Raw genomic sequence first — 10854 nt, 5'->3', positions numbered from 1 at the left:
TTCCGCTGCAGTGTCATTCAATGGGTTTAGTCAGAGATATTCCGATACGTTTTAATAAGACCGCAGCTCTCTGCGCGGCCGAAGGCCGCGTAGAGCGAAGCTCTACTGTCCATAACACGTGTGTGAGCATATAGATTCCAATACATTCCAGTACCCCTTGGACTTTTAAATCGTGTCCCGCGGGAAAAGTATCGCGCCTCCATGTAAGCAGCCATGTTTTAATCCTCGTTATCAGCACGGCGAGCTTTGAAATTTTCTGTACTAGTTGGGCGACACCTGAAGGAGTGTCGCGGATGAAATGAAGAGAAGAGAAATGGGAGATAACTCTTGTTGTTATTCTTAAAAGGGACCAATTTCATTAGGTAATGGAAAATATACCAGAGTTCGAAGTCATATCAGGATTTTAGTCTATTTGACCCGTGTGACCATCTCATACTGATAATTTTGACAACATTTGACTCATTTTCTATTACAAATGACCAAATAATGCTCAAAAATGTGTTTTACCTAGGGGGTAAACTTGACCCCCTCCCCAGGGGGAATCGTGAATCCATCTGTGACGAGTATTTGAGTCCACTATTTCCGGAATTTTAGAAGATTGTTGAAGTTTTAGCCTAATTGATCCCTTTTGGCCCCAACCCTCAGGTCCCTAGGAGACCATATAATTCAAAATTTGATTGACCTTTGGCAATGAAAGATCTCTGCAAAATTAGATTAGGTCACTGGAGACTTCATCTCAGGTGACTTCAAAACTGAGTCCTGCATAGACTTCCTTTCAAGATTACAGAGAAAGTGGCACCCAACTTCAAACCAACACATATGTACAGTGAACCACATTATACAATTTCTTTGATGTACGTTAAATGATCTGATTACCTGTGTCTTCTGTTGCCTGCAGTTTCATTGACCGATTTGTCAGGTGTAATATAGCCACGCCTCTACCCGCAAACACTTGTGTTTCTATTTAATGTCAAAACAAACAATGCGGTTTGATTGACAGCTGGCGATCAGTTTAATATGAAGTAGTGCAGGGATAGATAGTATGTCAGTGATAGTAACCCCTGGCGTATGGAGAAGGATTAGGCTATTACTCTGAGCAGGCTCTTTTCTTAAGTAAAGGTATTTCTTAAATAAAATAATGTGGCATTTTATAATTGTCCCTATGACATACAATTAAGCAAGGAGTTCATCATAATTGCTATTGCTGCCTGGAATATGCATTTTCATGAATAATCATGTAAAAGTCTCTGCTAGCTACTCCCATTTTATCGAAAAATAAGTAAAAAAATTGGTAATAATAGACAATATCGCCTAGCTGGACACTCATTCTCTTACAAACACATTCATTTTAGAGAACAAGAAATGTTAAACAGTTTTTTACAAAGAAAAAAAAATAATAAAACTACTGCTATAATCAAGCTAAAATAACCAGAATTCATTTAATATGGACTATTTCGTTTCATAATGACATGGCATCAAAGATTTGAAAAATATCATGTACTTACATGTATACATGTATATACACGAATAATCATGTAAAAGTCTCTGCTACCCCCATTTTATCAATAAGAAACTGTTTTTCCTCATGTAGATAAAAAAAATTGTCATAATATAGACAATATTGGTCTGACCGAATACTCAATCCATAACAAAACATACATTTCTCTGTTTTCGCAAATTCTTTTAGTGATATTGAGCATTTTGCTAGAAAAAATACCTTAAAAAATAAACAAATAAGCCAATTACCTCCCTTTATCCAATCCAAATGAAAACTGTTCATGTGAATATTTAAAGAATATAAAGTTTTTAATTAAAAACCCACGTACCCTTTTAAGTCAGTTGTCATTTTCAACCCTTGATGGTATACAAATGTACATGCATCTGATCATACTTACATAAGATATTTAACAATATAATATGCTTTAATCAACAAATGCCTTGGAAATGTATAATGCTAATTGGAATTTCATGTTTGGCAATTAGGGTAATGGGTTATATAACTTAATAAGTGCCAATCTTTCTAATTATCATAACATTTATGAGACCTTTTATATGAACTCTATTCGTGGGGCCACAGTGGCCGAGTGGTAAAGATGTCCCGACATATTACCACAAGCCGTCCACCTCTGGGTCACAAGTTCGAATCCGATGTGGAGAATTTCCCAGGTACTGACAGCTGGTCGTTGATTTTTCTCCGGGTTCTCCGGCTTTCTTCCACCATCAAACCTGGCACATCCTTAAATGACCCTGGCTGTTAATAGGATGTTAAACTAATAAAAAAAGAGAACTCTGTTCTACATCCGAATTGGAACACATATGGTACCAGGTAATTAAATTATTTTAAATCCTTGATACTGTTGAAGGATATGAAAATCAGTTAAATAAATCATCACATTAAGGATCTTTTTGTAGCTTTTATACATACGCAGAAATGAATTACCTGGTATACCTTTCATGCTTCTCTTTTGTTTTATTAATCATTTACATGAATAGATAACACAGCATATTTATTTTTTATATTGAGGAAGATTACCTATATATACACACATTTTTTTGTATATACATGTAGGTACTAGTATTTAAAATAGTTACTGTTTCCAAGTGTTATTCATTACAGATGAAAAAAATGTCAAGAGCAAGCAAATCATATACATATATTTAAAAGTCTATACCTTAACCGAAATAGCTTTCAATTTATTAATTTAAAAAAAAAAAATTTGAAAAAATTTTGATTTAGAAAAAATTTGAAAATATTTCTCAAATTCAAAATTTATCTGTTTCTAAAATGCTTAAAACTGATGAGGCTGTTACAAGTTTGACATTCACTACTGTATAGTGAGTGTTATAACTAGGTCGCCTTTTACCTAGATACTGTATGATATTCAAAAAACCCAGAAAAACTGTTGTTATCTTGGAAATAAAATGTCAAAATATCCTTAAAGGCTCGTGGTATATAAAATTTTATCAATTTAAATTTCATAAATTTCAAATGATGTAGCCATGAGTGTAAGATTCTTTTTATCACATAACTAGTATTAATCAAAACATAGTCAAAATTTCAGTAATTCTGACAGGAAAAAAGGGTATCCATGGTGCTTAGTTTAAAGCGCACCTTGACCTCAATAAATGTATTAAATGACCACCAGATCAGAGTACAGGGGGCACCAAGAAGATATCAACAACTTTCTTTACAAGGAAAAATCTTACAAATTTTCTTGAACATTGTTGATTTAACTATAGACCTATTGAATCCTTGAGAGAATAGTCAGGGCTTTTAAAAGCTCTGGGTCAAAATTTGGATTACTTTCAATTCTGTTTATGTAAGAGTGGCGAAATCAGGCTTGAATTCAACCGAGATAATCATACAACATCACCGACGTCATTAATATCTACGAAGCCACAATAGTGTTCGTCTTACAAAATTTATGACATGACCGTATATAACATTGCTAAATGGGTCAGTGTGATATTATACATGTACCGGGGTATGCTAATTTTCACAACGCGGGTCAATCTGAAGATTCCTGTCGGCATCCTAATTATTACGCAGTAGTTGACTATCACTATACACAACACAGCAAAATTGTGAAATGAATTTTCATTGTTAGCATTATTGACCTCACCCACCCAGTCTGTACAGTAACTTAAGCCTAAGCAATTATTATGTGTCATGTAAAACTGCAGTGCATACAAATGTACATGTATCTACATGTAATAATGTTGATCATATCCATTGTCAAACTTCATTGTTACTATTTTTTCTGGTTTGTTTTCTTTAGTTGTCTAATATTCAGATTACTTAAAGGCGTTTCGGTACCTTCTGAAAGTCATTTCGCCATGTTTACTTTATGATACCGAAAAGACTTCCGCATGTACCGAAATGACATGTAACGAAGCTACTGTGTGTGTGTGTGTGTGTGTGTACGCTACATGTGAGCCTACGCACTAAAGAAACGACATGTGCATTACTTTATGGTTTAACTACTAGCAATTTAATCATATGATCAAACAATATGTAAGGAGATACATATATTCAAACGGCATATGCCTCAAAGGCAGTACAAATGTCAGTTTACGTGCTGTTAAGCCACGATTTAGAACGCATGCATGGTCCTGTTGTCAGACAGTCACTCGCGATGATGATCATAAACAGATTGTAAACAGTAGCCTACCTAACGTTATATTTCAGGCCTATAAAAACAATCAAATATATCTGATAATACTAATATCCACCGATAACGATATTGATGTCTATAACAAGTAAAATGAACAATTACCTACCTGATAATGCCGGATTTAACTTGAACATCAAGGCGGCTTCAACGTTTTTACTCAACCGGATACAAACAATACACATTCCTCACAGGGGGCGCGATAGTCTGCGCCATGATTTTGTGCATTCGAGACGGTGCACACAGCTCCATTTCATTGTTGCACTTTTTGAGCGCATTTTGTAACATTAATGTGATGATCAGTGCATAAATTATTTACGCATTTTAAGATTTTTAGTTAGTTCCACAGAAAATTTCATAAATATCACTCATTTTTAAATGGTACATTTGCCGGTCCAATCGTTCAGAATAGCTCCGAAGGAAGGCGCCTGGGACCCCGAAATATATCGTCTGTTGTGGAAATTTACCGAGAACCTGCGAAATACCACCATTATTCAAGACTGTATTGGGGTCGTTGTATGTAACATTTCCAAAAATCAGACATACCGTTTTGTTCAGAATTACAAGGACTATTTAAATGTAGAGTCTCAGATTGTTAAGTTTTTTTAATTATTTCACTAGGACGAATTAAACAGAAACCAGTGATCAAAATGCCGATTTTTGCCTGTTTGACCTAAAAAATATCACCTTTAATGAATTTTCGTAGCTGACACGATTATTTCAATCGATAGATCACGCTGAGATTAACTTACATTCAAAATTTCAGCAAAATATATCGGCTAGTTTCCTTATTACCCAAATCGCGAAAATAAGCGGGTTGATAGGTTTATTTAGCCGTGTTAACATTTCGTTCTAGAACGAAAACTCTGTTGTAACAGAGTTGTCGTTCTATCTCTTCATTTCATACTAGACGAAACGTGTCATCGGGATACGCTTTAAAATTACTTAAACTTACATATATACAAGAACAACGCAACAAATGTATTGGCCAAATATAATAATAGAGTACTCTGTATGTTCTCAAGCGCACGGTACCGTCAGCAGTGACGTCACAAAACCTGACGCCAAAGATGACGGCACTGTTTCCCGCGTATTTTTGATAACATGTGTGGCATATTTCCAAGTTTTCTCCGCATCTGATGAAAAGTAAATTGGACTATTGCATTTGGATTATATCGAATTCTTTCCAACTATTGATATCCTGTGCATGTCAGTGAAATATATTTTATTGTTAATCTCGTAGAAAAATGTAAACAATATAAAGTTATGTTATGATGTTATATAATCCTGTATTTACATGACATCGAGCTGCGCTCTTCTGAGGCTTTGCCTTAATGTCATATTATTCAAATTTTCCGCGAAAACAAACGTATCGAAATAAAACAAGACTATTCTAACGTGTGCTAAATTTCACACTCTTTGGAGAAAATCTGTCATAGATTTATAAATATCAATCTGCATTTCAAAACAGCACAAAACTTTACGACACTATAAAATCATACTGTACAGTATATGAACAACTGGTAAAAAAATGTATCTGTGTATCACATGTGTTTTGGGGACCGAGATACTAAATAATGCATAGGATGAATTTTGCTTCATCACGTTTTAAATAAATGATGGTAATGATAATAAAAACTAAACAACAAAAAATAAACATACAAAATAAGACATACGAAAAAAATCATGCAAGTTGATGATTGTTTCAGTTTCTACTTTGGTTTATACTCAACAGCCTTTCCATCTTTGTCCCGCACATATACCCGTGGATTCTTATCCGCAATATCGTAGTGTCTCCCATCGATACATAAATATCACGATCTGACGGGGCCTTAGTAACGCTTTTTGTTGGCAAATCCACAGCAATGATCGCATCTGTTTTACCACTTTTCAACATTTGATCCCCAAATTCGTTCTTATATCCGTCATAGTTGTTCCTTGCGATATCCCTCTGGGATTTGTCTGGGCCGTAACTGGTGAGGTACATAATGTAGGTACCGACCACAGGGGGCCAACTCAATGAAAATGGATGTTGTCATACAGTTTTTGTATTTGGTGGCTGGACTGATGAGTATACATGACAGCAGATTATACTTCTATGGTTTTTGGAATTTTGTATACAGGGATTTTATGACATGGCCCATTTGGTGGCCATTTTAAAAATGTTTTTCTTTTCGGTTTGAATCATTTGTTACTTTAAAACATGTTTTTATTTAAATCATCATTGTAACACTCCAGTTTAAGAACTTAAGGTTTAAATCCGGCAGTACGGAAAAGTCATTTTGTAACTATAAATTAAGAATAATTGAGTTTGATGTTCTTTTCACAAAAATATTAAAGTTATGTGTGCCGTATATTTCATACTGATGAACCAGAGAGATATTTTTAATTTGTTATTCACCATCAAAAGTTTCCAACATTTTGATAATTACAACACTTACAATGCATAGGTTTCAATTTTGCAACTACATGTAACTACTAATTAGAGCTCTAAATGAATTTTGACAGTACTGCTAATATTAATAAGGCATCATCCATTTCTATATGTGCCTTTGAATTATTTTCACAACTCAAGGTTTACTCATGACAAAATAACATGTCACAAGTTTCGCCCAGTTATGGCACGTGTAACTTTAAAGTTTAAAATCAGGAAAAGAAGCGTTGAATAATGAAAATACAGTTGTGGTCATGTTCTTTTCAATCTTATGTTTTATTTCTTTTACAATTTCTCCATGAAACCAGTGAATCTCCGTATCAATTAGCCAATAAAAAACGAGGTTATAACGACGAGATAATTTATGACTAATTGATTTTTAGCCTTTGGAAATACTTTCCATAATTGATGGAGATACAAATAAATTTATTACCTGCGATGCCATTGACCGTGATGATGAAAATCAATACGTCTTCACCGATGAGTGTTTTTTGTATTCTGTATTTGCATATTACAGAGTTATCTGCTCTTGCGGGTAGGTATTGATTGTGACGTCATGTGTTTGCGAGCGTAACGTCATGCATTTCGGAGAAAACGACGTGAATTGCGCTCACATAGAAATTGAACAGTGTTTTGATTGCGTTAAAGGTGGTATGAACGCAATGGGATACAGACATATTCAATGTAGCGCGTTAGACATAAATAAGTCTATTTGTACATGTATGATCAAATTTAAAATGATGTTGGTTGCTAAGCTGGGTAACTACGGTAGTCAGGATGACCGAAGATATAGTTCCGATTGTTGAATGTTATAGATGCAGTTTTGTTTGAAATATATAACAATGGCAGCTTTCAATTAATTTTAAAATATGTTTTTTTTTTTCAATTTATCATATATCAATAATGTCTTTTTCGAATAAAAATTTAGATAACCGAGGCGGAACGACTACCGGTATCGTTGTCAGGATAGTGATGCGGTCCGAAGTGGAGCGAACTGCCATATTTGATTTTCAACCGAGGAAACGGTTTCTGTGCTTGTTTGTCATGTATGTATCGGTCTACGAACGCGATATAGACTAAATTCTTCATAGTCATGACTTTTATTTTATAGCAGGGAGGATAAATAAGTGTTTGCATGTACGCGTGTGTAGGCCTATTTTGAATGCAAAGATGGGCTGAAGTTAAAGCTGATGAAACTGTTTCGGATAGGCTACCAGTAAAAAAAAAAATTCTGGAATTCTGTACTTGACTTGTTTACCTTTTGTTCGCGTAGACGCTCCCAGAATTGTTCTCCGACAATTAGATGTTCTGTATATTTAGGCGAGATGATACTGACGTAACTATGGAATTTCCCGAACATTCCTGAGGAAAACCCCCGCCCCCGAATGTAGCCCCGACCAGCGATTCATTTTGTTGTTTATTACCGTTACAATGCTTGAACACATCTTTTATTTTGATGTCAAACATATATTTAATTGGATCTAATAAAAACTCTTTATTGTGTATTTGAAATCCATCAACTTATGACGCAAAATCTTATCGAGGCGTGAAACTTGAAGAAGTCCGAACCTGCACTGCGTTTGTATTCTTACGTCATTGCGATTACGCTAATTTGAACGCAACTTCCCTCCGGAAGCATCAGTCAGTCCCGTCAGGAGACCAAAACCTGCAAGAAAATCGCACCCAATACACTGAATAATAAGGGGGAACATAGACAAAAAAGTATTTAATGCTACATTTCCTAAATTCTTACGCTCATTTAAACCTTTTTTTTCTGGAAAAAGAAGGCAAACATCAAGAAGTATATGATAGGATTTTTGAATATAGCCATGGTGATCTGTCGCTTAACCTTTCTGTTTTTCTTGGTTTTATCTTCAGTGGCAATTTCGTTTGTATTGTTTCCCACTTCAATGCTAACGTTGTTTGTATTGTTTCCTTCTTCAATGCTAACGTCGTTTGCACTGTTTCTCTCTTCGATGCTAACGTAGTTTGTATTGTATTCCTCTCCAATGCTTACGTGGTTTGTATTGTTTCCGTCTTCAATGCTAATGTCGTGTGTATTACTTCCATTTTCAGTGACAGTATCGTTTGTATTGTTTCCCTCTTCAATGCTAATATCGTGTGTATTACTTCCATTTTCAGTGACAGTATCGTAGTTAAGTTTAGCAGGAGTAAGATAAAATGAGGCAACTATCGCAAGACCCATCACTACAAGTTGCCATCGAAAGAGCTGTCTCCAGTCATTGTCTGTCCCCATCTGCAGCACGGCACATACAAAAGACCCTGTCGACTCACCCTGATTGACAGTGTGAAGCGCTCGGAAGATTACGTCCTCAAACTGTTCCATTACAGGTAAAATTGCACACGTGGTCAGAAATCCAGATGTCATGCCTGATATGTCGAGCATAAACACATTAATTTACAGAGTAATTTAAGAAAATGGTGCCATGTCACACATGTCAGCGTTCTACACCAATTCTGTCGAGAATGTATTCACAAATACTCTTAAAGGTGTAAATAAATTATTAAAAAGGGACACATATATACCGAATGACCAACTAGTAACTTCAATAGCATTGACATCTTCACTTACTTCGGCATCAGAATCGGTTGCTGTGACCTTTGCCCCGGGGAAGTCATCCTCGATATTCCAGGGGTTCCGATCACTTAATTACTATCTCTACACCCCTGGACTATCTCGTAGTAAAACTGGAGGCAACAGGTAATTTAGTCCTTTGATGTACATCAAAAGAGCCGTATAACGGTACTCTGTGGTTGACTGTGTGACTTTGATGTAAGGCGTCGCTCTCTCTGTAGTCTTCAATGGAATTTTTTACTAGCCAGTGATTGGTCAAACATTTTCAGCTGAGCTGCCTTCAATTTCACTATGAGATAGTCCAGGGGTGTAGAGATCGTAAGTGATCGGAACCCCTGGAGTATCGAGGATGCGGGGAAGTAATCCTACTTCTCCTTGACTTGAAATCCTCGGGAGTTTTTCCCGTCAGAAACATCAGTGCAGATCTTAACACGTTGAGACCGTGCACGTACTCGCTGAAATTGTCGAACTATATGTAGTATGGTGCATATTGATCGTTTTTACAAACTATGAAATAAAATGCAATATGACTGATATAGAACGAATAACCATACCTTGCCTCCACTCTGTTCCCGGCAGGGTATGAATTCCATTCCGTTACCGATAACATTTATTTGTGATCCACATCGGGCACTTTGAGGCTGATAAAAAAATTGGATAATATCCATATGTAACTGTATTGTCCTGACAACTATGATCAATATTCGATTCACAAACCTGTCGATAATAAAATCCTAGGCAAACACAACACACAAATAGTTCTGTTCAAATACACCGCCATGTTTGACTTAACGGAAACAGTGACGAAATGAAACACCCAACAGGTAAGATGTTTTGAAGTTTTAAAAAAAGTCAATAAACTAAGAATAAACATTGTGAAACTGCACAAATAAAAGTATCATTTGGAATTTTCCAAAAATTATCTTTAAAATATAAGTAAAAAGCTCTGACATATTATTTCTGTCGTAGTAAAAAATTGTAGGTCATTCCTGATATAGTAAGGTTGCCATATTTGGAGCGGAAACATAATTTAGACATGGAGGTGGATAAATAAATTATTAGTTTATGTTAGAAATATGTTCGATGGACGTGTGCGGTGCACATGTAACTGCAGCAAAATAGACACGCCCAGTGAGCCCTATCAGTCATAGCATAGCTACGATGACGCAGCTCTTAACGACGGACGGACAAACAATGTCAACCTGGAAACAGTTTACTGCAACTGATTCATATGCCGGGGCAAGTGAAGATGGCAATTACATTGGAAGTTACCAGTTGGTCATTCTGTATATATATGTGTCCCTTTTGAATCATTTATTGACATATTTTAGAGTTTTGTGAATAAAATCTCATTTATCTGTTTTTAAATATTAACCTGTCCGAACAAACTATTTGCTGGATCCAATAACAAATAAAATTTTGAAAGGCACTTACAAACTTTCACCAAGAAAAAAATTGGTTCCCCGAAACGCAGATTACATTCTGAAATACCACAGTTAAGTTACTTCCCTTCGTTTCACCCTGCATTTCTGGACACTTTTACTATGTAAGCATTCGGTATAATTCGTACTTGTACCTGTACTTTAGCATTATTGCTTGTGAAGAAAATAAAATAAATACAAAATGTAAATAAATTATAAAATATACCACAA

This window comes from Argopecten irradians, chromosome 6 (genome assembly GCF_041381155.1).
Source record: "Argopecten irradians isolate NY chromosome 6, Ai_NY, whole genome shotgun sequence".
NCBI lineage: Eukaryota > Metazoa > Mollusca > Bivalvia > Pectinida > Pectinidae > Argopecten > Argopecten irradians.
This window is presented reverse-complemented; position numbering follows the sequence as displayed.